This window comes from Durio zibethinus, chromosome 13 (genome assembly GCF_047325235.1).
Source record: "Durio zibethinus cultivar Kanyao isolate XHJ-2024 chromosome 13, ASM4732523v1, whole genome shotgun sequence".
Classification (NCBI taxonomy): Eukaryota; Viridiplantae; Streptophyta; class Magnoliopsida; order Malvales; family Malvaceae; genus Durio; species Durio zibethinus.
This window is the reverse complement of record NC_143174.1, coordinates 12,626,705-12,633,495: the sequence shown is the minus strand read 5'-3', so window position 1 is coordinate 12,633,495 and position 6,791 is coordinate 12,626,705.

Sequence of the window (6,791 nt, the reverse complement as noted above, 5' to 3'; positions counted from 1 at the left end):
ATAAATACTTAGATCGCTTCTTAAGTCAAGTATAGTCTAAAATTTTACCTTGAGAGTTGAGTAAGTAAATTTTAAATTAATATTCTTTATTTAAATTTCTATGCAACCTAACATGTTACAAACTTTCTACCAAGATTTATGCATCGCATAGATCAAGAATAAAAATATATACATAGAAATAATTTTTCCAAAAAAAAAGCATAATCATGAACTTATTTCATGCTTACCTAACCTTTCAAGAAAAACTTGGTATAAAATTGGTTGATCTACTTAATAATCTTCCAAAGGAGGACAAACTTTCTACACCAATAATTATGGATCCGTAGATGACAAACTAAATCAACTGAAGTCTTTCAGCATAGGAGAGATACCTTATGGCCAAGTTATTAATTCATGCTATGATTTTTTCTATTAATGGGATACAATCTACCATAATAAGCTTGTGTCTTACCAATGGGACGCCAAGGTATCTAACTAGTAAAACTCCTCTCTTAAAACCTATTACCTATAAAATTTCATCCAATTTTGCATTCTAAATCCTAATGCAATACAACTCACTCTTAGTACAGTTTAGTTAAATCTAGAGAAAGTGTAGAACAACCTCAATATGTTTTGAACTCCCACCACAAAATCTAGCTTCACTTTTATGAATATGAACAATTCATCAGCAAAACAAAAATAGGTCTATTAAACTTGCTTGCATTTTGGATGATAAGATAGAATTCTATATGAAGTAGCAGTATCCAATAACCTAAAGAGAATACTCATGGCAATAAGAAACAAGTCGAGTGACATAAAGTCCCCTTACCTTACTCCTTTAGCACCTTGAAAGTACCCTGCCAAGCCACCATTAATTGATAAAGAAAATATTGGAATGGTGAGGTAGCTTGTGATCTAACCAACAAACCGCCTTGGAAATCTTATCACCTTCAACATGCTAATTGAAAAACCTAACTTAAATAATCAAATGCCTTTTTTAGATCAATTTTAACTACAAATCTAGGTGAAAACGTACTCCTAACATATCCTTTCACCAACTCTTATGCAATAAGCACATTATTAGTTATGTTTCTCCCCCTAATAAAGGCACTCTGACTTTTACTAATAAAAGTAGGTAGAAATTGCTACATCCTAGTTACCAAAAATTTTCTAATACTTTTGTACATGACAGAGCAATAGGATATGGGCCTGTAATATGAAATATTAGTTAGAGATTGGCACTTTGGTACTAAAGCTATGATTATGGAATTGAATGCAGATAATAAGCTATTAGTTTGGAAAAAGGTATAATATAGCTTGAAAAACATCATACCCTACTATGTTTCAAGCTTTTTTAAAAATATAAGCACTATAGCCATCTGGTCTTAGTGTCTTTTCATTATGCTGTGAGAAGATAGGCTTTTTAATTTCTTCTTTCATCACATTTCTTGCTTAGATAGATTTTTGTTCGTCAATCAAGGAGACTTGTAATATATCAACCAATAGTTCCTGTGTGCAACCCTAAAAAATAATGTTAACTATTCCTAATAGATTTCTAAACTACCCTACAGGTTTTTTTTATATTTGCATGAAATTATCAAGCCTTTTCCCACCCTTTTCATGCAATACTCTAATAATGCTCTTTTTTTGCCTTGCCACCATTGTTTTATGAAAAAAAAAAACCTCATGTTTTGATTACCTTCTTGGATCCATCGACCTCTAGACTTTTACCTCCAAAGGCTTTTTTCTACTGCCAGAAGCTCATGCAGCTCCAACAATAATTTCCTTTCCATTCCTGGCTCAACTAATGAAGGATGATTTAAAGTAACCATTTGGACAACCATAAGTTCTTCCCTCTTTTTTTCTACTTTTTTTGTTATTTCACCAAATTGAGAAATTTTGAATCTCTTCAAAACCAGTTTTAATCTTTTTAACTTTCTATACAATACAACCATAGAGTTTTCCTTTATTGGCACACTCAAAGACTCCTTCACTAATCTCATAAATTGAGGGTTCTTAGTCCAAAAGTTAAAAAATTTAAAAGGCTTTGAGGATGATTGCTTAGACATGTTCATCTTGATCAAAGCTAAATAGTGATTAGAAACTTCTGGTGAAAGGAATTCAATAGCTAAATTTGACATTTGAGTAAGCCATGCATTGTTGATCAACACTCTATCTAGTTTCCTTAAAAGTGTATGGTTACTCCAAGTAAAAGTGGTCCAACATAGGGATGATCCATCACTTCAATAACCTAGATACAATCCTGAAACTCTTTTTTACTAGTACTAGAAACCTAAGTACCATCATAGTCAAAACTTTCATTTGGATGAGCAATCACATTAAAGTCACTATTTAAAAACCATGGATAATTTGCAAGAGTGTTCTGAATTATGATTAAATGCTTCCATAGTCTCCTCATTTCTCATTTTGTATTACAACCATAGATGGTAGTGAGACAAATCTTTCGAGCATCATAAAAGATATAACTATAATGCTTTGGTCAATTACAGCCACTAATTCAATATTCAGCTCTAGTTCTAAAAAAGCTAAATTCGACCATTGTATACAGCATCATAGTTATGATATATTAACCAACCAATAAATTTAGCATTAAGGGCTTATTGCATTTTTTGCTGTTTTATTCTAGTTTCTAACAAACAAGCAATATCCGTTTTTTTTTTTTTAATCCTACCTATAATTTCTTTTTGCTTCAAAGAGACACTAAACCCTTTGACATTCCAACTTAGTATGTCCATCTCCACATAAATCTTAGCATAAGCTAATTTTCCATAACTGGCTATTATTTTATCCATGCGTAATGGAATGCCAAGGGCACTAGCAATATAGCTCGTCTTTTTTTTTGTGTGTAAAACTCCAATGGCACATTACTAAAGTTTATCCAACTAGGTAGCTTATTCATTTTAAGCTCCGAAGTTTTCATTCTTGGCTCCCATTTTTGCATAATGATAGGCTTATTTTGTATGTGCCATGGTCTTAACTCAAGAACTCTATCTCAATCTTGCTCAAAATAAAATTGTAATATGAATAGGTTGTTCCCTGCTCGTTGATAAGAGCCAGCCCTTCTTTTCCCCACAACATGCTAACCAATCTCTAAAAATAACTAAAGTTAGGAACTTTACCAATAAACTATGCCACCAAGGAGTTCTATCATTGGTGTTCCCCCTCTTTAAAAACATCATTTGGTGGTTTAACAATCACTTTCTCATCCACCATCTGAGGAGGAAAGAACTTCAAAGGTTGACAATTAGAAGCTGAAAGCATACTCTTCTAGTCTGTAACATTCTCTATGCACTCTTAAAGTTCATTTTTGCACAATATCAATAACTCGACAGAGGCCCACCTTGATCTAAGGTATCTACTTGCTTTGCAACCATTAATTACCAATTGATCACTTTTTTTTCGCTAATGCCAAAGATCAAATGTTAAAATAAGGAAATGAATGATAAAGCAACATGAAGTGTGCTGTTTGGCAAGAAAATTAGAGTAGTTAAATAAGAAAATTGGTGATTTCAAAAGAAAATGTGGAAGATGGGCAAGAAAATTTTTAGCTCATAAAAGATCTATTAACGTGAGCTAAGAGCATTTTCTTAACATGCACCCATATCTCTTTTATTTTTTGCTATTTTTTTATAGTTTCAGTTCATCAACCAAACTTCGAATCTTGTCTCCTTAGAACTTAAGGACACAGAGATACAACCTATAGAATAGATCCTATTCAAGTAAGGCATGATTGCTGAGAAGCTTTGTTAAGACTTTGTATGTAATCCTTAGGAATTGGACTAACTGGCTCCTATAATGGCTCAAGGAAACTAGATTTAGAAAAGTCCATAATCATCATAATATTTGGCATGCAATAGATTTATTTTCAATGCCTATATATGATATATGATTGTAATAAATAATATCATGTCATGATATATTGATATATTGATTGAGACCTAAAAGTATGACTAAATAAAAAATTCGTCATTACAATATTGAGTAAGATGCTTCGCATGATCAAGTTACCTTCCACCAACATAGCAAGATAGCTAGAGTTTTTTTTAATTAGAGGCTTGTTGTCACACAAAACCAAACTTTTACACAAATATGTTTGAGCTTTGGATGTGGGTTCTACTCAACTAGTGGCATGTTGTCCAAATGCGAAAAATATGACCACATGACACTATCGGCAATGATTAGGTAGAATACATATGACATATTTAGCCAAAGAGTTACCACCTAATTGATTTAGAAGTTGCATGGAGATGTAATTGGTAAGCTAAGTTACCTACCTTAAAAGTTTCATCATGAGTTGTTGAGTCATTCAAGCTTGTGATAGATGAAAAAGGTATTAGCTTCTAAGAGGTTTAAAACTTTAACTTTTTGAAATAGTAAATAAGAGTTATTCTTTTGACAAAACAGTGAAAACAATCATTAAAATTTAAAATCTTATCTTAATAATTACAAAATGCAAATTAATAACACTGTGAATTGGTTTAAATAGGATATAAATCATCATAGAAGACAAGTTGTCACTACACAGCATATGATGCTAACAAGCCAATTGGAATCGAACTACTTAGATTGATTGTCAATCTAAAGAATTATTTTTGAAACAATGGATATATCCTTAATAATCCACTTTTAAAAATTATGAGGTTTATAAAGTTCATAAAGATTATCTTGATTGGAGCCATATGTATGATATTGGCTTGTAAAGCTCCTAATTTACAAAAGGAAAACATGAAACCAAATGCCACATTATGGATCATAACCTAAGTATAGACTTAGATAAGGATATATATTTGAGCGTGCCATTTTTAAGGCAAATTATGGTATTGAAGGCATAATTGCAAGAAAACTTAAAGAAGTTTGAACTTCATAGATGTTATGAGGTTATTTTCACTACTTTGGTATATGATACCTTATGATATTGGTTTTTATATGTATGACATATTGGAGAAACCAATAAAGAGTGCAAATGAATGAACTATGGAAATGGTAACCTTAGTTAATGCTAGACCAAGCTTGCCAACATGATGTTTTGGAAACATCTTGATACTTTAATTTAGGAAATATTGAATGTTTCATGATTAAAGAATATTTTATGTTCAGGCATTATAGCCTATTGCTTGATGTAGACATGGCAAATAGTTTGTTAGTATTGGATGCTACACTTATGTCTTCTCCAATAATAAATCAAAATTATAGATGGAAGTTGTTTCATATCTTGGAGTAGCTATCCTTATGATGAGTTTAGAAACTTGTAAGAAAGATAATCAAGTAATGCATTAATAAAATTTGGTTTTAAGAACAAGAATAAGGTATATAGATACCAATGCTCCATTGATTATGAATCAATATGAGATCTTGTTCATATGACTCAAATTTAAAGATAATTCATAATAAGAGTAAGTTAAAGCCTAGCTTATCATAATGTGATTATGAAATCTATTTAGTCAGTTAGCATTGTTGTTAAGATATTTGATCTCAACAAAGATTACTTAGAACTAAATATACAATTGATTAACTTTAAGAATTCATATTAGATGAATTAAGTGGACAAGATTATGTAAGAGACATAATGAGGTCCAATATGCTATAATGGCCAAGTAGCCTTAAACATAAACCTTCTAATGCACTTCAAAGAGGTGATAGTAAAACAAGCATCTATATGAGATAACTAGTTTTAAAATTACAAAATACTTGACTTAGGGAAGCATGTATATTTAAAGGGTATTTTAAATGCACCTCTTAAAAAAAGTCAATGAGTCATGATAGAAACAGTGAGGCTATAATGACACTTTAAATGTTAAAGGTCATAACTAAATATTGAAATCCAACATTGATGCATGAGATGCATAAAAGCATAAAATTTCAATGATTTAGTAAGATGCATTATGATGCATAGCTTATAAAAGATAGGTATACTAAATCAAACAATCTTAGACATTGGAATGTGATATCTTATTTTGATAATAGTATTCAATTGAGTTGAATTTATCAAAAACGGATGAGATATCATTTGTGCAAACTTGAAGGTTAGTAGGAGTAATAAGTTACTCATAAACAATATAAGTAAGAAACATTATTGAAATGATTGTGAATCGGCTACAATGCTAAAACTTATTGTATTCAGCAATAAATGGTTGATTAGATGTTAAAAGAGTTTAATGCGGCATCTTAAATAAGTGACATAAAGCCATGATGCCTAATAGCAGTTATTTGAAAGCATTCCAAATTGAAGATAATTGTATATTTGTATCTTAAGTCAAATACTAACCTTTTGTTTAAGGTTACAAAAATAGGAGATATTTGGATCACTAGCTTGTTAAAGCTAATAAAGGATTCCTATAATTGTTAAAGTAACAATAAGAGATATGTGAAATGTAATTCGATCTTATTGTGATCCAAATGAGTATTGTGATTGATAATAGAGATTATCAAGCATATAACCAAACACATTCTCACAAGATATCTTGGAGCTTTGTCATAATAGAGACACAATTGCTAACCGAAAGAGTTCAATGTTGGATACATTAATGATTAGATTAATGATTAGCTCAAGTGCAAGTGGGAGATTGTTAGTATATACCTTAGAGCCAATCGTATTCTATATGGATATACTATTATTGATGCATTCTTATCACTAGTTATTCATATGATAAAAGTTTTTTTCTTTCATCATTAGCATAAAGATAAATAGTTATCAAGGTGCTAATCAGATGAAATCCATAGAATACAAAGGCCTTTTAAAAGAATTGTAAATGGTTACAATTACAAGATCTTTATGCATTAAAGTTGTGTTC